This window comes from Pelophylax lessonae (genome assembly GCF_965119305.1).
Source record: "Pelophylax lessonae genome assembly, chromosome: 3".
NCBI lineage: Eukaryota > Metazoa > Chordata > Amphibia > Anura > Ranidae > Pelophylax > Pelophylax lessonae.
In genome coordinates this window covers 365,486,370-365,511,656 of record NC_138770.1, presented here as the reverse complement: position 1 = coordinate 365,511,656, position 25,287 = coordinate 365,486,370, and the positions used below count along the sequence as shown (strand labels likewise).

Below are 25,287 nucleotides of genomic sequence, written 5' to 3'. Positions count from 1 at the left end.
CTCTGAAGGAGCTCCTCCAGAGCGCATGCGCCGATGACGTCATTGGCTGCATGTAATGTAAATATCTCCTAAACGGTGCAAGTTTAGGAGATATTTACAGTACCTATAGGTAAGCCTTAATATAGGCTTACCTATAGGTACAAGTTATTAAGGTGGCTTTACAAGCACTTTAATGTCACTTTATGGTCAAGTAAGGCAAGGGGGAGGATTAAGTTACTAAACATGTAGGGACTGTAATTGCTGAACTTCTTCTTAAAATATCAGTTGCCTGGCTATTATTCTTACCTACTGATTTTAATATTCTCAGTTGTTGGCTTGGATCAAACATGCTATTCAACAGTCAGAATTCCTTATTGGCATATATGTTTGTTAGGCTTCTTTCACACGGTCCGCCTCCATAGGCGGATCCGTGCTGCTCAGCGGGGGATCGATACACTGATCCCTGCTAAGCAGGAAGGTGACAGCTCCCTCTCCGCTCTGTGTGCGGAGAGGGAGGTGTCAGAGCCCCGCTGCTCTCTATGGGGAATCGGATGAGAACGGACCACCTGTCCGCTCTCATCCGATCCCATCCGATCCGATCCCATCCGATCCGATCCCCTGGACGGATGGAAAATAGGGTTTCCATCCGTCCGCATTTCACGGACAGGATCGGATGCGGATGGCAGCGGGTGTCAGCGGACATGTCTCCGCTGACATCTGCTGCTCAATAGGGATGCATGGAGGAAACCGTTCAGATCCGCTTTAAAAAACTGACAGGCGGATCTGATCGGATCGCTCGTGTGAAAGGACTCTTAAAGAAGAAGTTTGGAAATTAAAAAAATAAACATTTATACTCACCTAGGTGAATTTGGATGATGGATGATGCATCTGTTCCCCACCGCCTCTACACCAAGAACAGAGCGATCAAAGACTGCCACTCTCTGCTCTCCCCTTCCAGTGTTCACTGGAGCACTGGGCTGTGGAAGTGGCATAAGCGGCTGGCACAGGCTCTCAATGGCGCACTGAGAGGCTGAGCCAGCTTCAGGTCCAGGCATCTGGGTGTATCCCTCCAGAGTCTGGACCATCTCAGTGATGTCAGCCGACTTTAGCACTAAGAACAAAGTGCACTCCTGTGACCCACAGGAGAAGTAGGGCCAAAAGAGCTTTGGTCCTACTTCTCCTTTTAAAGTACAGAATGTACTATAAATCCCATATCCTTTTTTTTAAAAGTACTGAAGCCATTCAATTACAATATCAGCCAGGCCACTAGCAGGAAGGTCTACAGTAGAACCACAATGTTCCTTTCTTGATCATTATCCTTTAGGGGGTTGATTTATAAAGAATTTGCATAGCCATTTTCCAGTGAAAGTGCAGGTATATTTGTTCTGTGTGAATGGGGCAAAATAAAAAAATAGTAAAAAGGTTATACCCGGTGCTATTCAAAGGTAAATCATTGAGCTGGAATAGAAAATACCACATTTGGCCACTACATGGAGATAAGTGTTATGAGACATTTCTATGATACTTCACCCTATCTAGTGGCCAAATGTGGTATTTTTTTATTTTCGATCAATGTAAACTATGCACTTTCACTGGGCAAATGGCTATGTATATTCTTTATTAACTGCTTGCTGATATATATACTGCGGCAGGCTGGCTCGGCTGCACGAATAAATTAATGGGTACATCGTTTCGCAGGAGCGGTGCTCAGTAGCGCGCTCCCGCCCCCACTAGGCTGCGGGGATGCCGATTCGCCGACGATTGCCGACAGGCACCCGCGATCGCTCCCCACTGAGAGAGAACACCAGTCAGCTGTTGTAAACACAGCTGACCATTCTTCTCTCTGAGATGATCATAGAGCCCCTGTGATCCTTCTACATAGGATCACAGGTCTCTGTGGTCATTTCACAAGCCCATCCCCCATACAGTTAGAAAACACTCCCCTAGGCTCACATTTAACCCTTTGATCACCCTAGGTCAGTGATGGCGAACCTTGGCACCCCAGATGTTTAGGAACTATATTTCCCATGATGCTCAACTACACTTCAAAGTGCATGAGCATCATGGGAAATGTAGTTCCAAAACATCTGGGGTGCCAAGGTTCGCCATCACTGCCCTAGGTTAACCCCTTCCCTGTCAGTGTCATTAATACAGTAACAGTGCATGTGTTTAGCACTGATTACTGTAGTAATGTCACTGGTACCCCCAAAAGTGTCAAAAATGTCAGTTAGGGGTCCGATCTGTCCCCCGCAATGTCGCAGTCCCACTAAAAAAACGCAGATTGCCTCCATTACTGGTAAAAAAAAAAAAAAAATGAATAAAAATGACAAATCTTTCCTAAGCCTGGAGTGGCTCTGTGACGTCAGGCGATAGCGGACTTCAGCCCGATGTCTGCTGAAAACAGGTCACAGGATTGCAGAACGGATCCACAGGAGAAGTATAGCCAGGCCAACTTTGGCTGTACTTCTCCCTTAAGTTTCCATTGCTGTCTGCTGTAAAGTGCTAAGGAATATGATGGTGTCATGAAAATAGAAGTTAATAATAATAGTCAAAGGCTCCGCAATGCTCTGTAAAGGAAATCCGTGGTGAGATAATATGCAAACTGTCATTGTTAACCTTTCCAACTGATATTACTGGACTCCGGATTGTCTTGACAGTCCATTAGCTTCTATACATTGTAAGGCACTGAACTGAGACAAGTATGTAGATCAAGAGTTCTGAGCTCCTTCTGACTTTTGATACACATGCCTGTTGCTGATGCCGAAGATAATCAGGCTGTTAACCTTTTAGGAGGTCTGCAATGGCAGTCTTTATATCTCCTTCAGTACATTTTGTCCTTTATCCCTTCCCACCCACCCTAGCATCCCATTAAAAGAAAGGATTGGCGATCATATGAATATTGTGATTGGTTATCATGGTGGTCACACAATCAGGAGCCGGTCCCGCTGGCTGGCGACTGCCAGTAGGGGACCGAAAAGCTGTCTTTAACAGCTCAGTCTCTTTACTGGGGGCATGCAGTGAGCTTGCTCTCAGCACAGAAACATCTGCCACCCAGCAAAACTTATGTGCGGTGTCTGGGCATTAATGCCCATCAATTTGTCCCTGCACATGTGTTAGCTGGGTAGCATTAGGTTAAAACTAAACTTCAGACAAACCACCTAAATATACAGATGAAATACATTATTGGGAGCTCTTTTCTCTGCTTAGGAAATTGGATTTCTTTCCATCCAGTCCTGAGATAAACACAACTTTGCCCCACCACACAGCAGATCTCCAGCTCCCCAGCCTGTGACTTAAGCCCCGTACACAGGCACAGATTGTTGGGCGTAAATTGTTGGCCAACGTCCGATCTGCCGATTGTAGGCTTGTTAGTATGATGCTTCCAACAACCAACTGCAAATTTTTGGCCGAAAAAAATCTGGTGTGCATGCTATAAAACTTTTGTTGGCCAACAAAGAACGGCCGATTGTTCGTCAGTCAGTACAGATTTCGGCAGACAAAAATCAGATGAGCAAGACTGGGCATGCTCAGAGAAGAAAAAACGCACGGAAAGTCAACCAGAACATGACATCACTTCTGAAGTTGGTTTTTGTTGGCCAACAAAAGTCCAGTGCAGTCTAGAGCACATTTCAACCAACACAACAACACTGGACAAAAGACGGCCGATCAGTTGGCCAACAATCTGTGCGTGTGTACGGGGCTTTAAGCTGCATACACACTATACAATTTTTGTTGGTAGATTTCCTTTAGATTTAAGCAAAATGCAGATGAAATAAAGGCTCCTTTCACATGGCCGCTCCGTGTGTCCGCAAATCATCCCATCCGTTTGCGGATGATTTGCGGACATAATGTAAGTGAATGCCACTGCGGGTGTCAGCGGAATACCATCCGCTGACACCCGATTTTCCTCCTTTCGGTTCTGTTCCATTTTTACGAATGGAACAGAACCCCATTTTTCCTTCCGTGTAAAAAACGGAAAGGAAGGAAAATCGGATGTCAGCGGTGTCATCCGCTGACATCCGCAGTGCCATATACTTACATTATGTCCGCATATCATCCGCAAACGGATGGGATGATATGCGGACACACGGAGCGGATGACAGAAATGTCATCCGCTCCGTGGAAAAAAAAAAAAAGTCCCGCAGCGGACCTTTCACACGGCGGCCGTGTGAAAGGAGCCAAACAGCCTCCTGCAGTCAAAATTAAGGTACTGTAGTTCATAGACCTTTACTCTTCCACGGTTCAAGTATAAATATGTTCGCAAGACTTTGCAGCCCTCTTGGGACTGTGGGGGCCCATATGTACCAATAAAAAGACAAAAGAAGTGAGCACACCAGCCTTGCACATTATCTTTATAGATCCTTTTATTCAAGTCACAAAACAGGTGTATTTTTACAAACAGCAAGCAGTATGAAGCTCATTAATATCAACAGTGATCCATATCACCCATTCCACTGCACAAATTTTACACCTCCTGGTCTTAAATGGCTGGCAAGTTTCGAGGGCAGTCCTCTCTTCATCAGAGCCCTGACGAAGAGGGGATCCCCTCTTGAAACACATCAGGAACAAGAAGTTCTCCAGCAGTACTGTGAAGTAATTGGGTAACCAGTGGAGAGGTAAAAAATTACTTACAGTTCATTCTGACATGTGGCATCCCTTGCTGCCCCTCTCAAAAGCAATCTGCAGTAGATTGCTTTTCAGAGGGCATTTGACAGGTGGTGAGAAGGTGATTTGTTTATTTACCTGAAAAGGCTGAACCACAGCTGTAAATGTGGCATAGTGGTTCAGCCTTTGATGTGGCCTGCGTACGGCAGCATCGCCCACTAAAAGCAACACACAGTTTATTTTTGCCGCAGCCACAAATCAAAGCACCATGGCTATGGTATTTGTACAGCCCGTTGCAGCAGCATGCCCTTCTTTAGGTGGGTGATACAGGGGTGGCAACACCGCGGCTCAACTGCATGTGTTTACTGCTCACTGGCCCCTGCTTAAATTAGATGTCCTTAGACTTCATGTACACTATTCTACACTTACAGCTGCTAAACTTGAGTTTAGGGGCTTTTGGCATTTTTTTTGCCAAAGCGCCTAAACTCAACTCCATAAAAGCCTATGGAGTAGCCAATATAGCCAATGTAGCCAATATACAACACCGTGTGCTCTCATGTCTAGTGTGGTCAGTTTTTAATAGGAAAACAGAATGACTGTCAGGGACACCAGGGATTTCACATAAAGGAAGCAATACAAAGAAAACAGGATACTTTATCATACAAGTACATGGTACAGCAGCCACATATCAGGAATATCAAATATTGGGTTTACAGATTCACAAAGTGACGTCCTTATTCTTCAAAAATAATCCATACACATCCACTACTTAATGGCCCTGTAATCTATTTTTCATGAAATTGTATTTACTATGCTTATACTGCTTTTCTGCCTCTTTGTAATGTCCTCCATGAGTTCCAGAACTTCTCCTTTTCCACTTCACTTCCATTTGTTTGGAATGAACAGTACACGTTAGTTGCACTGCTCTATGCACACTACAAATCCTATAGTCCATGGTCCATCTCATCCTACATACAGTGGGATCATGGAGAATGAATGTAGCTAACCTCCAACAGAAAGTCAGATTACAGCAGCAAGAAAGAATTTCACCCTGGTTCACACTGGTGCGGGCTTTGACATCGCGCTACTCCGGCACAATTTCAAAGCCGCACATCAGTGTGATTTGCACTGCTGATTTTCATTGTGACTTGCGCTTCATTTAACAGAAGTCTATGCAAGTCACAATGAAATCAGCAGTAGAAAAAAGTAACGCAGGAAACTTTTTCATAATCGCTGTGATATAGGTCGTGGCGATATGAATGGTTTCATTGCCGACAATGGGGGTGCAACTTCTCATATGATTTGAAATGATCAAATCACATGACAAATCGCATCGGTGTGAACGGGGGCTTAGAGAGAGTGCAAATGAAAGTACTTTTTTTTAAAATAAAGTGTAACTAAAGGCAAAGTTTTTTTTTTTAGTTTTGGATAAACTAGAGAGGGATTAGAGCACTGGTCACGTTTTTATTGCTGTTTGTGTCCCCATCAGTGGCGTAGCGTGGGGGGTGCAGGGGGGGCCAGCCGCACCGGGCGCAACATCTGGGGGGGCGCATCCGCAGTGTCACTCTGTCTGTCTGACTCTGACATACACAGTTCACACACTGTCTGCGGCTGCCTTCATCTTTAGGCTGGGAGATGTCCAGCGCGGCCGCCCTATGGATGAAAATGGCAGGTTGGGACAGGGCTGGACTGTGCCTCACCTATCCATTGGTGTAGGGTGGGGTGGCGTTGCAAGCCAAGCCCCACCTATGCCCCCTCTCCTCACTGCTCAGTCAGTTTAGCAGCGAGTGAGTCAGCAGCCTGGCGCTGTCACAGAGTGGGTTTTTTTTTTAATCGCCTGATTAGAGCCAGAGGCTCTAATAGGCTTCAAAAAAGGGTGGACCCGGGGTGCAGAGCAGTGAACCCATTGTGTGACAATAGCGAATGAAAATTCGCAATTGTCACAGGGATCCTCCTCCTGGCCAATCAGGAAGCGGGTCCGAGGCCCGCTTCCTAATTGGCCGAAAGGCGAACTCATGCCATTGGCCGAGGAGGAGGAGGGAGGACTCAAGAAGATGTGGGGAACTGAGGAGAAGCCACCGCTGCAGGTAAGTCTCTCTGTAATGAAAGGGGGCACGCTGGTCTCTCTGCATTGAAGGGGGGCACGCTGGTCTGTCTGCATTGAAAGGGGGCACGATGATGTCTGCATTGAAAGGGGGCACGCTGGTTATTCTGCATTGAAAGAGGGCACGCTGGTCATTCTGCACTGAAAGGGGGCACGCTGGTCATTCTGCATTGAATGGGGGCATGCTGGTCATTCTGCATTGAAAGGGGGCACGCTGGTTTCTCTGCATTGAAAGGTGGTCATTCAAACTTGTATTTAGATGCATTTTACTTTAATTACATCAGTATTTTCATAACAAACAATATATGTGCTTAGGAGGTAAGGGTTTCTTTAACTAATCTAGTGGAAGAGACTCGAGTGCTAAAATCCCGCGGGTTAGGGGGCGCAAATTACTTGCCTTGCCCCGGGTGCTGACAACCCATGCTACGCCACTGGTCCCCATAAGGGGGATTCACCCACTCTATGTGTCATGTTTACCATCATTACTATTACCAAAAGTAAAAGAAAAATCACAAATTTAGGGTTGTCACCAGAACATGAATAGAAGGGAAATCTTCCAATGAGTGTTCCTGGTCACAACCAAGGATTTCTTCACTTCAGAGGAAAAGTCTTAAGCTGGATACACACTATACAACTTTTGTTGTTAGATTTCCTTTAGATTTACCTTCACCTATGTAGTGCAAGGTTCTACCTGACTGCATACAAAGTGAAAGTGTTTACATTTTGCCTCATATTATAGGGTTTTGGTAAATCTAAAGGAAAAATCTAAAGACAGTTGCATAGTGTGTATGGCCCATTAGCCAGGCATAGTAACTCATCCCAGCTCTCCCATATCAGTCTAGTTTATAGACAGGCTCATAGCAATATACACTTCTAGGATTATTTACAAGCTTAGTTGTAGCAAGTTCAGGTTCTGTTTCTTTAAAATGGCGGCACTCCCACTCTGTATGCAATTTTATACTCTCTTTGACAACGCTCTGGCATTATTTTTTCTATTTTGTTCATTTTCTCTTTTTTTTTAATTGTTTGTGCTTATTTGCCTCCTCTCTTGCCAAATTATTCTCTAGGTTTTCTACCTAATAAACTTCACTTTCAAGTGACTTCAAGAAAACTTTTTCTTTCACTTGTTTAAAAAAAGTCTGCTGCTCTTCAATAAGCTCCCTTTGCATCAGTTCATGGAACTCTCTTATCTTTTGGTTTTCCTCCATAATGCACTCTTCAATGGTATATACGTCTTCCAGTTCCTGGATGATGTTACACAGATGCCTTTGTTTTTTCATTTTTAAGTCTTGATTGTATTCTTTGGTAGTCTCTTGAGGAGCTGAATCCAAGCATCTGTTTTTTTCTAGAAAAGCGTATCCTTGATCCACTCCTGTGCTCTAATTAAGACAAAAATAAATGAAAGAATTCATTTTATCATAAGTAAAGTTTGTGCGAGTACACCATTCTTGTTTAGTAAAGCACATTAATATACTACAGAGTTTTTTTCTATGCTAATCTACCTCTCTACCCCTCAGCTCACCCCATCAGTCTCCTCCCGCATCACTGATCTACTAACAGACATATCAGCCTGGATGTCTCACCACTTCCTCAAACTGAATCTATCTAAAACCGAACTCATAATATTTCCTCCTCCACGTGCCCCTTCCCTGAAATTCTCTGTCAAGATCAATGGAACAACTATCAGTCCTTCCACACATGCCAGGGTGCTAGGGGTAACCCTGGACTCTGCACTGTCCTTTCAGGCTCACATCCAATCCCTGTCCAAATCATGCCACCTTACCCTCCGCAACATCGCTAGAATATGGCCCTTTTTAACCAATGACACCACCAAGCTTTTAATTCACGCCCTGGTTATCTCTCGCCTCGACTATTGCAACTCCCTCCTCATTGGATTACCCTTACATAGATTATCCCCCCTTCAATCCATAATGAATGCTGCTGCAAGACTTATCCACCTTACCAACTGTTCAGTGTCCTCCACCTCTCTCTGCCAATCCCTTCACTGGCTTCCACTCACTCAACGAATAAAATTCAAAGTGCTAACAATAGTTTACAAAGCCATCCACAACTCTGCCCCCAGCTACATCACTAACCTGATCTCAAAATATCAACCAAGCCGCTCTCTTCGGTCCTCCCAAGACCTCCTGCTCTCTAGCTCCCTTGTCACCTCTTCCCATGCTCACCTCCAGGATTTCTCCAGAGCTTCTCCCATTCTTTGGAACTCTCTACCCCAATCTGTCCGACTGTCCCCTAATCTATCCATCTTTAGACGATCCCTGAAAACCCTTCTCTTTAAAGAAGCCTACCCGGCTACTAACTAATAACACAGTTTCACTTGCTCCATCAGCCCATCCCCCACAGCTATTGCCTTTTGTATCAATTGACCCTCCCTTTTAGATTGTAAGCTCTAACGAGCAGGGCCCTCTGATTCCTTTTGTTCCAAATTGTATTGTAACTGTAATGTCTGCCTTCATTTTGTTAAGCGCTGCGCAAACTGTTGGCGCTATATAAATCCTATATAATAATAATAATAATAAAAAAATGCTACCTTGCTTTACTGCAAAGTGGCCTTTAAAGACACAGAGAAATACGATAAGGGGATTGTCTGGGATTTGCACTAAATTTCAATTGAATTATGCCCCATACACACGTGCAGATTATCTGCAGACTTTTGTCTGCAGACTTACCTTTTCTATGTAGTGCAAGGGCCTGCCGGATTGCATACAAATTGAAAGTGTTTAGGTTTGACCTCATATTATATGGTTTTGGTAAGTCTGCAGACAAAAGTCTGCAGATAATCTGCACGTGTGTATGGGGCATAAGACCTATTTTCAGTAGTGTTTTCTGTTGCTTGTGCTAGTAAAAATGCTATTTAAGCTGTTTAGGAAAAGCAAGGCTGCAGAGGTTTCTGGTGTCCAGGAGAAGGCTTGCGACCTGCTTACCTAGGCCAGAGACAGTCAATGGATGTCTGTTGCCAGGGAGCTTGCCAGATATGTTTCTCTTTTGAAAAGAGTTTGGGGTGAAGGGGTCTCTGATTTTTTTTCTCAGAAATTAGTCTTAAATGTTTTGGGTTAAATAAGTGAGAGATGCGGCCAGTTTCTGTGTTTGGATGGCACTTCCTCTACATACAGAATCTGAAATGAAGAGAAAAACAGAGGTAGAACGAGACTAATTGAAAGAGCAGCTTGTGGTGGCTACTGAGTGTTTAGAAGACACTGCAAGCAATGCAAAGGGATTTAGAAAGTAGGGCAAAACCACTACAGGCAAAGCTGAAGATATGAATAAGGGGGGTGCACCCCCCATGAACATGTCTAATGATGCCCTCAAAAAGAACAAAGGGCCAAAACCTAAAGGTAGGACATGTGCCACTGTTACTTCCCATAGGCGGGAAACTGTGAGTCTGATCAACTCAAATAGTGATGGCTGAGTTGAATCAAACAAAAATAGGAAGCAAGGCCTTTTATCTCCAGAAGACAAATGTGGACTGACTTACCTAAGTAGGGGGTTCCTAGAGAAGAAAAAGGTCGGATCCCTACACCAGCTTTGCTTAAGAGGTAAAAGCAAGTGGCTGGGAACATAAGAAAAGCTATATGTTTTGGGACAGTGGGAAGTAGCATATAATCTGTTTTGCCCTTGAGAGGCAGAGCAGATGACCAAGCTGGATAAGGTGAGGCAGACCAGAAGAAGAGATGAGAACATAAAGAAGAAGCAGATGGTTTCCTGATCACAGCTGAATTGGATTGGACTTTCATCTGAGTATTTCCATGTGGTCTGGAGGACAATGAACTTTCACCTGGAAGTTCCCTTCGGCCCATGTTACACAGCCTGCCAAGGACATTGCTAGACTTGCTTAAAAGAGCATTGCAGCTTGTCCAGGGGGTCCCATTTACAACATGGGGGTTTATTTCATTTTTTATGGACAAAGTCTTAAAGATCTGCTAAGAAATGCTAGGTGTCCACTTTTTTCTATATTATGATACAAAAACCAAGAGGTAGAATGTGTTGCTTTGGCAATTTTAGTGATTTTTACAGCATAAATATAAGACCTGCCACATTTTAGTTACCATGGGTTGTTTTTGGAAGCTGGCCTTCCTCCATTCATATAATGAACTCGTTTGACTGGTTTCTTGGAGCAGGAAGTGATATTGGCAGGAAGTAGGGGGGAGGAAAAAAAAAAAGGAGTTGAACTCAGCTAGTGATTCCCTCTAGCATTGCCCTGTCAGAGCTTCCATCAGTCATGGATGCTGATACTCTATCCTTTTCCCTGTTGCCCTTCTGGGTCCAGACTCTTCAGCCGCTTGGTTGACTGAGCCACGATGATGTCACTTGGAACTCACATCATCACAGCACATAGCAGTGCCATAAATCTATGCTGAGCTGCACATGTGTGGTTCAGTGTACACAAACACTGACAGGCAGGGAGGCCAATAGGGTATTTTCTGTCATAAACATGCTACCTCTTAGTCTTTTTAAAGTTACTTGCACTTTAAAAAAGTGAAATTGTGGTAGGTAGATTGTGCAGTGCACCCATGTTTGACCACCACCTTTTGGCTACAAAAAGCTACAAACAAATTATATAGAGCTATTTTGGTATTCCTTTAAGTTTAACGTAGCTGTTAATGAGATTAAAAGAGTAATGATTACCTTTTGCTGAAGGAAAGATGCCAATCAGGTTATGTCACAATAAATTATGCAAAAGAAGTACTGTATATCAGGAATGCTAAAAGGTATGCAAAAGGGTTGAGCTATATTTAAAACATGTAGAACTGGCATTACGAAAGAAATAAGTAGAACAAATATGTTTATTATGTTACTCCCTTGGTAAACTCATGCCTAAATTTGAACTACAAAGTTGTGGGTTTGAACTTAAGTGCTGAGTTCAATTACCTCCAAGGACACTAACCTTTATGCACTTTCCATTTTTAGGTAAAAAGTCCTAACCATTCTAGTGGCCTTCCAAAACTGACTAGTGAATGTGTGTCTGTATGATTATGATAGGATAATTTATTTTAAAGTGATTTTAAAGTCAAATGTTTGTTTTTATTAAAATAAAAAACATAATATACTTACCTGCCTGTGCAAAGACATTGCACAAAGCGGCTCCTTACCTCCTCTTTGGCAGCCCCTGTCAGCGCTTTCCGCTCTGCTTTTGAGTGCCCCCCATAGGAAGCCTTGTACTATGGGGACACCTGTGCGGGGGTGCTTCTGAGCCAGACTTTGTGTGTCCGTAGACCCACACAACATGGCTTGGCCCTGCTCCCTCCTCACAGGATTTGACTGACAGCAGCAGGAGCCTATGGCTCCCACTGCTCTCAGTGAAGCCTGTGAATCTAAGAAGGGAGGAGAGCGGGGCTGCTGGCAGGACTGTGCTGAATGGAGAGATGTGTCAGGTAAGTGTTTAGGGAAGGGGGAGGAAGAAGTACTGGAGTGTTTTTTTTTTTTTTTTTTTCCTTAAAGGGATTGTAAAGGCATTGTCTATGCATTAAGATAAAAAAAAACCTTCTGTGTGCAGTAGCCCCCCTCAGCCCCCCTTATGCTTACCTGAGCCCATTTTTATCCAGCAATGTTGCAGGAGTGTCTCAGCTGCCTGAAACTCCCTTCCTCATTGGCTGAGACAGCAGCCCGGCGCGATTGGCTCCCGTTGCTGTCAATTAAAGTCAGTCAGCCAAGCAGGAGAGAGAGGGGCGGGACTGGGGCGGGGGGCTCGGGTGCCCTCATAGCAAGCTGTTTGCTGTGGGGGCACTCAACATGGAATAGTTACCAGGAGCAGAGAAGAGGGACCTGAGAAGAGGAGGATCTGGGATGCTCTGTGCAAAACTAACTGCACAGAGCAGGTAAGTATAACATGTTTGTTATTTAAAAAAAAACAAAAAACAAAACAAACAAAAAAAAAATGAGACTTTACAATCACTTTAATGAAAGGAATGCATTAAGGTAAAAAAAGTACCTGGACTTTCCAACCACTTTAAGGTACAAATCCATTGTTTAACTGATGAGGTGTCTGGCCTCCCTAATTCATTTTCGTAGCACTTGTGCCCACTGCAAGACAGGAGCCCCACATAAAAGGACATGTAAACACTTCCCAGTGCTGTGGGCAAGGTAAGATAAGGTGTCATTCAGTAGGCTGCCAACTAACATAATTCCCTGTCTTACCTATCTGCAGGTATGAACTATCCTACTGCCTTAGATTACACTTCTTCATAGACATGGCACATTATATGTTAGTATAAATAAACATTTGGCGTACATTTTGAGAGTTATGGAATCCAGGCAGGTGTTGCTGGTCATGTGGTAAGTTGTTTGATTTCTTTTGATTAAGTACATCTTCCTCCTCCTAAGTAATAAAAAGAGCAATTATATTATTACTACGATTAAACAGAAATAAACCATACATGTAATAATGCACTAGTTGTATAAGCAAGTACATCTAAGCCCATTGCTTAAACAGGTTATTGGGAGGGGTGCACCGCGATATAATCTTTCCTGTACTTGTGCCTTCTACTTAGAGTGATACTAAAAATGACCTGTTTAATTCACATTTCTGTATGTGGATGATGGCACTGTAATTATGAGCACTGGTGACATGGCTAATGAAAAGTGAGTTTTGCATCATGGAGTAGTTTTATCACTGGGGAGTAAACAATGTTTCTGCTGGGGACTGGATACTCAGGAGAGATCAATGTGTGTGTGGTGGAAATAGTATCTCCTTGTCTGAACAGCTAAATATACTGCTGGAGACAGAATCCTTTAGAAGCGAAAACAGGAAGTTGCAAACTTCTTAATCCCCTTTAACGATATATATTAACGCTAGGGTATAGGCATGATGTTTGAATGTATCAGATCTTAGTTTGTCCTTATTCAAATGTGACAATGTGAAACATGAAAGACATGCCGCTACTACACCTGAAGTATAGCGTCAGCACGTCTCAGCAGTTCCTCGATATTGCAGAGAATTTCTTCTTCCCAGTCTATTAGCCTGGTTAAGAAAATGAGATACAATATAAAAACAGTACAGGCTCCATAGTGTATGTCAAAGCACACCTACCAGTGGGCCTCTGGTACCTCCTTCCGTGTCTTTGTACTAGAATTAGACATTAGTTCTGTACATCTGATAAATAAAGTCAAACATAGGTGTTCAAACATGTTATTTCATAAAATACTTATCAGTGACTTCTGCATGCGCACAAGGAAGCCAGTTCTGAAGCCTAAGGCCCCTTTCACACAGGCGGACCGTTCAGATCCGCCTGTCCGTTTTTTTGGCAGATCTGAACGGTCCCCCCATGCATTCCTATGGGGCATCAGATGGCAGCGGAGACATGTCCGCTGACATCCGACCCGATCCGATCCGTCAAATCTGGACGGATGGAAACCCTATTTTCCATCCGTCCAGCGGATCGGATCGGACGGGATTGGATGAGAACGTACAGACGGTCCGTTCCCATCCGATTTCCCCCATAGAGATGCATGGGGAACTGACAGCTGTGTCTCCGCACACAGCGCGGAGACACAGCTGTCATCCTTCTGCTCAGCGGGGGATCGGCGGCTCGATCCCCCGCTGAGAAAAGCGGAGTCCGTTTGACGGACTAGTGTGTGAAAGGGGCCTAAGGCCCGTTGTCATCCGTTGTCATCCGTTTTCATCTGTTGTCATCCGTTTTTCATCCAATCCGTTTTTTTGACGGATGAAAAATAGGACATTCATCCGTTCAAAAAAATGGACAATGACGGAAGCGGATGAAAACGGATGTTAATTGATGATCATCCGTTGTCATCCGTTTTTACATAGAGATACATAGATGTCCGTTTTTCATCAGTCAACAGATGGATGAAAAACGGACAAATGGACAGCATGTGTGAAAGGGGCCTTAAGGCTTCACTGACGGTTTCCCTTAGTGAAGATCCCGGCGCTTGCACCTGAAGCCAATTGATGAATTGGCTAAAGGTGCCGACATAGCGGGTTCCCTGGACAGGTAAGTGTTCTTATATTAAAAGTCAGCAGCTATAGTATTTGTTCCAAAAAACAATAAGGTGTAACCACCCTTCTCCTGCGCTTGGTACCCAGACCCCTCGACCACACTCCTCACGGGACTGACAACTGGCTTCTCAGATGGCTCAAGTCTTGCTGCCCTTAACGGACTGGGGTAGTCCACGGGTACTAAAAGCAAAAAAGAACAAAAAAGGGCGCACCGACCTAGCGCATTATCCTCAATATAAGGCTTTATTAAATGACATAAAAATGGCTACTCACAGAGGTAGATATAAGTAAGGCGTATCAAGCTGGATTGCTCGAAAGTCCGTGTTTAGTCCATATAATTGTCCATGATGAGATGACTGACGCGTTTCGAGGCCTAGCCTCTTCCTCAGAGTCATAATGCGCTAGGTCGGTGCGCCCTTTTTTGTTCTTTTTTGCTATAGTATTTGTTGCTGCTAATTTTAAATGTGTTTTTTCCCAGACTGGAGCTCCTCTTTAAGGACTGTGACTGCTCTCATAGGGTCTCAGATGTACTGGCTGTCCCCTCCATATTCAACATTATTATTAAAGCTGTTACAATAGAGCCTAATGCTGCTGGAACAGCATTTCTCAGGAAGCTGTCCTCTAAAAAGTTATGTGCCTATCCCACACCTGCAACCCTTCCTCTGCATTTTTGTTAAAGACCTGCAATAAATCTTAAAAAGACAGCTAGACTGAGCCTGAATTTGTAGGGACTGGAAACAGGGTTGACAGTTTCGGTACAGGTAAGAGGGACCCAGTTTATCTCCAGCAGCTCATTCTGAGGTCATTGCTACAAATGAAAAGAGGAAGACAATGAGACAAATATTGACAAATTCACATCTGAGGAAAAAGGAATATGTAGGATCCACTAATTTTTACTTCTTGTTTTGGATTTCTGACCTACTTGAGGCAACAGTCTAATCCCAATCACTCTAGTCAGACAATTAAGTACCAATTTTCTTTTTTGGTTTTGGATAGATTGGGGAAGAGATTTTAGAAGTGTTGAAATCTCAGCCAGATTTTAATTGCTATGTGTGTTCTTGCTGGGGAGAATTGCCCTCTTTGTTTGTCTTGGTGACCATTGTTATTGGGACAGAAAGTGATAGTTAGACAATCTAAAATTATACAGCTCTCATAGGTTGAACTGGATAGACTGGTGTCTTTTTTCAACCACACTAACTTTGTAACTATGTAGCTCTCAACTTACAGGAATTGAGATGCAACCCACCTGCTGAGGATTTTCATTTTTTACCCAGGGATTCATATTTTGCACATGGTCACTAAACAAAAGCCCTTAGAGCTCCGATCGCCTGATTTTCAAAATAGTCCTAAATCTATGCCTGAAACAATGCAGGCAAGTGTCTCTTTCTCCAAGCACCACAGCTTTTGGTCCCACTGTATTTTATCCACAGAACCTGGAGCATGAGCCCAGTAGTGGACTCTTCCTTTAAAAAGTGCCCAAATGGAAGAGCTTTAGACTATACAGAGGGCATCTCGCAAAGCTTAAAGGCTAAGTTCACATTAAAAAAAAAAAATGTGCATTTATTATTTTTTTACACTGCAGCCTTTAAAGCATTATACTTGCAACTTACTAGTGACTATTACAGCCGCTAGCAGTAATCACAGTGGTCTACTGCAGTGGTTCTCAAATCCGGTCCTCGGGACCCACCAACAGGCCAGGTTTGCAAGATAACTAAATTACATCACAGGTGATCTCATTTGCTTCTCAGTGATTGCAGTATTCTAGTCTGCATCCCCCAAGGTAATACTTAAAATCTGGCCTGTTAGTGGGTCCCGAGGACCGGATTTGAGAACCACTGGTCTACTGGATGGGACGCCCCCCCCCTGCCCAGAGAACACAATGGCTCTGCAGGAGGGATTCCCCCCACAACACTGACTGTTGAATTGAGTGATTTTCTTTCCTAGTTGCAGGAAAGAAAATTGCTCAGTCTATGGCCAGCTTTAGTCTTTAATACACATCCTAATTTGACAAGCACCAGCTGTAGTTAAATTAAAGGAGAAGTCAAGGCAAAACCTAACTAATGCTGAACCTGTTCTGTGACAGATTCTAAGGCCCCTTTTACACACGGAGTCCATCAGGCGGATGACAGCTGTGTCTCCGCGCTGTGTGCGGAGACACAGCTGTTAGGTCCCCATGCATCTCTATGGGGGAATCAGATGGGAACGGACCGTCTGTCCGATCCTATCCGCCAGACGGATGGAAAATAGGGTTTCCATTTGTCCGGTTTTGACGGATCAGATCGGATGTCAGCGGACATGTCTCCGCTGACATCCGATGCCCCATAGAGCTGCATGGGGTGTCCGTTCAGATCCGCCCAGAAAACTGACAGGCGGATCTGAACGGACTCCCTGTGTGAAAGGGGCCCAAACCTAATCTATCTAACCCTGTAAAGCAAAAATTGCTGTACTTACCTTTTCTGCACCCGATCTTGTCCAGTCTCCAGTGGTGGAAGGTCTGTGCAGGAGAGGACCGACAATGGCTGTGAAATGCCTGGGAAGTGATATCACCCATTGAGTTACTATTGGGCGTCCATTGTCAGATGCCTTTCCTGCACCCACCTCCATGCTAAAGCCACAGCTGACAGCTGATGCTGGATTAGCTGCAGAATCTGTAAGTATACCAATGTTTGCTTTACAGGGTTAGATAGATTAGGTTTAGAATGTGGCACGAAGCAGGTTTAGCGTTAGGTTTTGCCTGGACTGCTACTTTAACAAGTTAGCTTGTACATACACAAAGGATAAGGCAGCACTAGATGCATTTTACCAGGCACAGGGATCAAATTGTACATTTTCTACCTGTTAAAGTGCTATGCATACATATCAACTTCAATCTGCCATTGAGTGGGCAGAGGTTCTCCTGAACCACCATTGGCTGTCAGGGCTCGTTCACACATGAATTGTAATGCATTTGTCAGTACAGATAAAATTCCTACATGTTACATTTTACACTTTGTTGATCTGCATTTTACGATTGAAGTTGAGTTTTTCAATAATGTAATGCAACATGTCTGAAACACAAATCAGAGTACGGTAAATCAACACAATGCTCATTAATGAATTTGCTCTGGTGTGAGGGAATAGTGGTTACATTTGAAAAAAGCACTTACCGATTACAAATGGAGCGCTCAGAATGGCAACAGTTCAAAAGAGTTCTTCAATGGGCACCTATTTTACAAAAATGTTTAGTTAGGCTTTGAAAGATGTCCTCATTTTTTGGATAATGTTCTATTTTCTCATCTGTGGTACTGGTCTGGATTTCACAGGATTTTTGAGTTCCTATAGGCTTGCAAACAATGGCCTGGACACCAATGGACTTTAAACAAGGTTCAATATTGTCAGATATCTGTTTTGTAGCATAAATCTGACCAAATGCATTTATAGCTTGCTTGGCACCATATTCCATTTTAACATGTTGTTGTGGTCCATTACTAAAGTTGGCAAGTGGCAAGCTCAACCATGGATTTATTAAATCATGTATAGACTTACAAGGTTCATTATTTGTTAAATGTTCCACAGGGGCAGCTTGTGGCACCCTAGCATGTGGTAAAGTTTTCAGGTCACAAAAAGTTTTCGCTGGAAATACTGAGAAATCATATGTACTAAGATCTACAGAAGTTTTCTTTGGGGTAGGGTCTTTGGAAATAGTGTTCTTCCAAGATATAAGTTGCTGTAATTCACTTTGATGGACTTGTCCAGATTTGCTTGTCAAAATTTTCCAGAGCAGAAGACACCTATTAGGAGGGGAACAGAAATGCTTGCAGAGATAGAATATACACTATATTGTCAAAAGTATTGGGACACCTGCCTTTACACGCACATGAACTTTAATGGAATCCCAGTCTTAGTCTGTAGGGTTCAATTTTGAATTGGCCCACCCTTTGCAGCTATAACATGTTCAACTCTTCTGGGAAGGCTGTCCACAAGGTTCTATGGGAATGTTTGACCATTCTTCCAGAAGCGCATTTGTGAGGTAAGGCACTGATATTGGACGAGAAGGCCTGGCTCACAGACTCTCTTTTAATTCAACCCCAGGGGGGTTCTATTGGGTCTGGGAAGCCATTAAAGTTCATGTGCATGTGACGGTAAGACAGATAAGTAATGGTTTTGATTGCTTAAATATTTGTCAGCAAAATATTCATATAGAAATATGAAGATTTAATACCACCTTACACAGTGTATTCCATGCTTGGCTGTGAGAGAGACACAAAGACTTTCATTCGCAGACTTTCCTATTGTTTGTGTATTGGGAGGGAATGTGTATTGTGATGAAGTTTACCTGTCTGTTCCATTGTTACATGTTAATGACCTCACAGTGTTCTGTCTCATTACACATAACAGTCCTTCCAATCAAGCTATCGGACCAATCCCTGCTGATTCATTTTCAAGTCCTCATTTGCATGGCTAAGGAGTACCTGAAGAAGGACTACATGTACTTTACAATTGACCAATAGGAAAACGTTTGTTGGGGGCGGGATGTTCCAAATTCTGTATAAAAGTGTGTTGTGTACTTCCAATAAATGTATTCCTGTTTGAACTTACATACAGCCTGCCTGGTGTTTGTTCTAATGGATTCCGAATGGCAAATAGCTGTAGTTCGGATCCTGGAGCCTTGGATGAGCGAACCATCAGACATTGCGATCTGCAAGCTGACTCACTAGTAGCAGAGGAGTGTCGGGAGAGCGGAAGCGAGCGAGCAAGGGTCTCGTTACTGTGCATTTAAAGGCAGGCATCCCAACACTTTTGGTAATATATTGTATATAGTTTTATAAAAAATGCCTATTTTTCTCTGTACAAAACAACCGTGTAACATTCCCACAAACATACCTGGATGATAATTGCATCCCTTTCTTCTTTAAATCATCTGGAAGTAGGCTAGAAAGTTTGGCAAGTTCTAGCCAGTCCTCTGGATTGTGTGGTGACACCTGAGATAAAAGAGCATGGTTCTGTCTTCTCCATAGGAGGCTAATGTATACCATCTGGCTTCTGTTGCTTTCCTTCACAGGTGTCTCATTCCACAAGGCATCTTTAAAAGAAAGCCGATTTAAAACCTCATATTGCCAATGGGCAGCCTGAAAAACCAAGAATATTCAGTTTTATACAACATGATATGTTTAAAATATTTACATTTAATACATACTCAGAGTACAGTACCGTAAGTAACAAGGTAGTGTTCTGTGCATTGTTTAGTAATTTACATTCCTTACACAGTTATTATTCAGTTTATTAAGGAAAATTAAAGAAAATATTTTGCCCCATTAAGGGTTCTCTTGAAAGCTCACCCCCTACTCACTTTTAGTCATGACAGGAACAACTTCCTGCGCCCAAATATGGTGTTTAGAGACTGAGAGATCTCCACTCTTCTGGATTGTGACTATGGAGCTACCGTGCTTTGCCACTCTTGTAAGACTGTGGATGTCCCATCATAAGGGCTCACAAACCTAACACATTGTCTTTATACACCGTTTATTGATAAATAAAAGCAAATAATATACTCACAAACAAACTGAGTTAGCAGGCATATCAAACATTTGTAATCCTTGATGGGAAGAAGCCCTTTAAGTCCAATATGGCTTACACGTTTCACGAGAGACCCCCTCTTCCTCAGAGGGGCTCTGAGAAAGAGCAGTTGCCCCTCAAAAACCGTAAGCCATATTGGACCTTAAAGGCTTCTTCACGTGCTGTAGATCAAGGTTTCCAGATTGGTTGTAGTGTTTTTTTGACATGCCTACAAAATCAAATTTGTTTGTCAGTATATAACTTGCTTTTATTTATCAATAAACAGTGTTTAAAGGTAATGCGCAAGGTTATTGCACCCTCCTTTTATTGTCTGGTAATGCTGCACTTTTAGGAACCTGTTCTTTTCGCCTGTTGGAGATGTGGGTCTAAAACCTATATAAGCCTTTGTCAGAGAGTTTCAGTGCTTACACAAAATAAATAACCTGCTTTCCTCACTAATGTGATGGTGTTCATGCCCATTGATTGGCTGCGCAGGCCTAAGCACTGCATCCTAAATATCTTTTCTTGAATATTCTGAACTACAAAATAAAAAAGCCAGTTTCTTGAGAATACAGGAATTATACTATCATACAACTGCAACAAGCTCTCTTTTTTTAAAAACAAAAATTAGCTACAACCTACCCCCCCCCCCCCCCCATTGGATCCCTTTAATTTTGCACCCATATTGCTGAAACCAGCAGGCCAGAAGAACATTATTGAATACACTGCAGCAGTAAACGGCTAAGCTACCTAAAAGTCTTAGGTGTGAATAGACATGTAAAATAAATGGTTTCAAACCCCCCAAAAAAAAGTATACACATTGCAGTTTACCAATCCTTAAATGTGGTGGCTTCATTACCCTTAATTTTTAGGCTTTTAATTTTTTTTATTTTTCACCTGGTAATCTGGCGAGTAACATGGTTCTTGTCTTAGGGAGTCTACTTTATCTGTAAAGGAGCAACAAAGTCACCTTTTGACAGCAGGAGTCTGGAGAGTGTAGTGTTTAAAATGGACTTTAAATAAATGACTAATGAATAGGGTTGAGCGAACACCTAGATGTCCGTGTTCGACGGGTTCGGCCGAACTTTAAAAAAAAGTCCGGGTCCGTGTCCCGGACTTTTACCGAACTTTTCCCGGACACCGAACCCCATTGAAGTCAATGGGGACCCGAACTTTAAGGCACTAAAATGGCTCTAAAACACCAAAGGAAAGGGCTAGAGTGCTGCAAATGGCAGCAAAACGTAATTAAGAGCATGGCAAGTGCTCTGCAAACAAATGTGGATAGGGAAATAACTTAAAACAACAAAAAAAAACAGAAAAATAAAACAATGTTCTTCTTCATCTCTGAAGGACGAGGCCCATATGGAGTAGGAGGGAGGTTGAGGTGGTGGTGGATGTGGCGGTGACTAGACATATGCCGGTTTTCGGTAATTCGATATATCGCGGTATTGCATAGCCACGGTATTGTTATTGTGGCATTTTTAAAATACCGAGTTTCTCTGTCAAGTCTGCCTGACTTGTGAATTGATACATTTCAGTGAGCTGGATGACTCATTCACTCACTCAGCTAACACCTTTCAGCATTAAGTCTCCTAACTATAAACAAAAATGATTACATTTGTATCTTTTCCTTCCCTCTGCCAGGGAGAAAGGAAGTTTAACCTCTTAAAGACTGGATCTTTTTCTGACACTTGCTGTTTGCAAGTTAAAATCAGTTTTTTTTTTGCTAGAAAAGTACTTAGAACCCCCAAACATTTTATATATTTTTTTAGCAGAGACCCTACAGAATAAAATGGCGATTGTTGTAATATTTTATGTCACACTGTATTTGCGCAGCAGTCTTTCAAACGCAATGATTAGACTTTAATGAATAAAAAAAAAAAAAAAAACGTAACAGTAAAGTTATCCCAATTTTTTTTTTTTTTGTTACACAGAGAATCGTGAGAGAATCGTGATCTTTATTCCAAGCTAAAAAATCGTGATTCTCATTTTGGCCAGAATCGTGCAGCTCTAATAAATATATATATACACACACACGCCTAGCAGCCCACATTACATTATTATATAGCCATCAAGCAGTGTCTGGCCTACCTGGTGATGACTGGTCCTGGCGCTCTGATCCGATGGCCTGGTCTTTAAAGGGGCAAATCCTTGCGATCCAGAAGTGGTTAAACCTGCAGGAGGACCGGTGTTTTTATCTATTAATGACTTTACTATTGCTTTAGGCCTGGTTCACATGTATGCGGGTTGGTGGTTCACATGTATGCGGGTTGGCGGTTCACATGTATGCGGGTTGGCGGCCCACATTTGCACAGGCATAGCAGCCCATTGATTTGAACGGGCTGCTATGCCCTCATTTTCCGCAGAAAAAAGGTGCATGCAGCATTTTTTTTAAATTCAGTGGCCTTGAAATCCATCCTGCTTTTGCACCATGCGACTAACCTGCAGTTCCTGCTCTGGCAAGCTTTCTGCATTTTTTGTATACGTGGGCACGGCATTTAAAAATAAACAGTTTGCGTGTGCAGCAACGGCAGGTAAGTCGCATGGTGCAAAAGAAGGATGGATTTCATGGCCACTGCATTTTTTTAAATTCTGCATGCACCTTTTTTCAGCTGAAAACGCAGGCATAGCAGCTCAAGCCCATTCACATCAATGGGCTGCTATGCCTGTGCAAATGTGGGCCCCCAACCCGCATACATGTGAACCAGGCCTAAAGCAATAGTAAAGTCATTAATAGATAAAAACACCGGTCCTCCTGCAGGTTTAACCAATTAATGACTTTACTATTGCTTTAGGCCTGGTTCACATGTATGCGGGTTGGGGGCCCACATTTGCACAGGCATAGCAGCCCATTGATGTGAATGGGCTTGAGCTGCTATGCCTGCGTTTTCAGCTGAAAAAAGGTGCATGCAGAATTTAAAAAAATGCAGTGGCCATGAAATCCATCCTTCTTTTGCACCATGCGACTTACCTGCCGTTGCTGCACACGCAAACTGTTTATTTTTAAATGCCGTGCCCACGTATACAAAAAATGCAGAAAGCTTGCCAGAGCAGGAACTGCAGGTTAGTCGCATGGTGCAAAAGCAGGATGGATTTCAAGGCCACTGAATTTTAAAAAAATGCTGCATGCACCTTTTTTCTGCGGAAAATGAGGGCATAGCAGCCCATTCAAATCAATGGGCTGCTATGCCTGTGCAAATGTGAACCACCAACCCGCATACATGTGAACCAGGCCTAAAGCAATAGTAAAGTAATTTATAAACAACACCTCCTTCAGGTTTAACCACTTCTTGACCACAAGGATTTGCCCTCTTAATGACCAGGCCATCGGATCGGAGCCGAGCGCCAGAACCAGTTATCACCAGTTAGGCCAGACACTGCTTGATGACCTATTTTAGGCCTGGTTCACAGAGTCTGTACTGACTGACTATATAATAATGTGCATAAGTGAACCAAAGCCCCTAAATTCAGCAATGAAATTGAAGTGAGGTGGAAATTTAATAATTTAAATTTAATAATAGAATACCGTGATAATACCGTATACCGTGGCAAAACCTTAATCAATTAATCGCAGCATGAAAATCTGATACCGTCACAAGCCTAGCGGTGACATAGGCGTGCGCACAGGGTGTGCTGGGTGTGCCTGGGCACACCCTAATCACCTAGGGCACATAGCATTGCCAGTGAGGAGATGGGAAAGATCTCCCTGGGACCTGCTCTGCTCTATTTCTCCTTGCCTACAGGTACATGGCCCCGATACATTACTCTCCCTGCTGGCAAACACATGCATGTGTATTTCAACTTTGGGGTGCACACCTTAATGCAATAGGCTGCGCACACCTATGGGCGGTGTAGGTGGAAGCGGCGGTGGAGGAGGACCAGGGCCGGATTAACAGCATCATGGGCTTGGTGCTGAGGATTTTGAAGGGCCTTAAGGGCCGTGCCTTGCCATGCACCCAGAGGAGGAAGGGTGCAGCCATGCATGCCTAATTCAACATGGGATGCTGTCTCTGAAGCCCATAAACACATCCATGCATCGCCAACTGTCCCTCCTTGTCCGGCCTTCACGCTGTGTGGGGAGGTTCTGAGGGTGCTGCCTGGGGAAGCGAGCATAGAAGCCAGACTTCTGTGTTTACAAGTGACAGAAGAGCGGTAACAGTGAATATGGCCAACCCGGGGCCTATATAAAAGGTAGGGGCCTGGAGCTGCAGCTCCAATAGCCCCTACATTAATCTGGCCCTGAGGAGGAGGACGAGGTAGCCAACACTGCTTCTTTTCAAAAATTTTAAATGAGGGTACACCCCAAAAGAGTGAGAAAGAGCAAAAATGGAACAATGGGTGGGTAAGGTCGGTATCCATTGCTATTCTGCATAAGGTACGGAAAAGTCCCGTGGGATCCATGCCTGGTTCATTTTAATGAACGTGAGCTTGTCCACATTGTCTCTGGACAGGCGGCTGCGCTTGTCTCTTATAACGCCCCCAGCCGTGCTAAATACCCGTTCAGATAATACACTGGCTGCAGGGCACGCCAGCACCTCCAAGGCGTAAAGGGCAAGCTCAAGCCATGTGCCCAATTTGGAGACCCAGAAGTTGAAGGGGGCAGACCCGTCATTCACTACATGTAGGCGTGTGCACACATACTGCTCCACCATGTTGGTAAAATGCTGCCTCCTGCTAAGACGTTCCATCTGAGCTGCTGGTGCTGCTGTTTGTTGTGGCGTGCTGACAAAGCTTTTCCACATTTCGGCCATGCTAACCCTGCCTTCTGAGGTGCTGGCGGTGCCCTGGTTGCGTTGGCGACCTCCTCCTCCTCCTCCTCTGCCTTGTGCTTCCACTGTGGCCCCGCTGTCAGATGGGAATGCCAGCAGCATGGCGTCTACCAGCGTGCGCTTGTACTCGCGCATCTTGCGATCGCGCTCCAGTGAGTGAATTAAGGACGGTACGTTGTCCTTGTAACGGGGATCCAGCAGCGTGGCCACCCAGTAATCAGCACAAGTTAGAATGTGGGCAACTCGGCGGTCGTTGTGGAGACACTGCAGCATGTAATCGCTCATGTGTGCCAGGCTGCCCAGAGGCAACGAAGGGCTGT

General features: G+C 43.7%; 1 pseudogene across 1 annotated transcript in view; it reads right to left on the bottom strand.

The window, feature by feature from the left end:
• Positions 1–7,689: 7,689 nt before the first annotated feature.
• LOC309550540 overlaps positions 7,690–25,287 on the bottom strand; it is a 32,854-nt pseudogene continuing 15,256 nt past the window's right edge. Inside the window, exons 2-6 of the transcript XR_014226183.1 lie at positions 19,527–19,771; positions 17,810–18,433; positions 13,595–13,667; positions 12,939–13,025; positions 7,690–8,067 (exon numbers count right to left, since the gene is read on the bottom strand). The product of XR_014226183.1 is annotated as an uncharacterized misc_RNA (transcript). The remainder of the gene's footprint in view (positions 8,068–12,938; positions 13,026–13,594; positions 13,668–17,809; positions 18,434–19,526; positions 19,772–25,287) is intronic.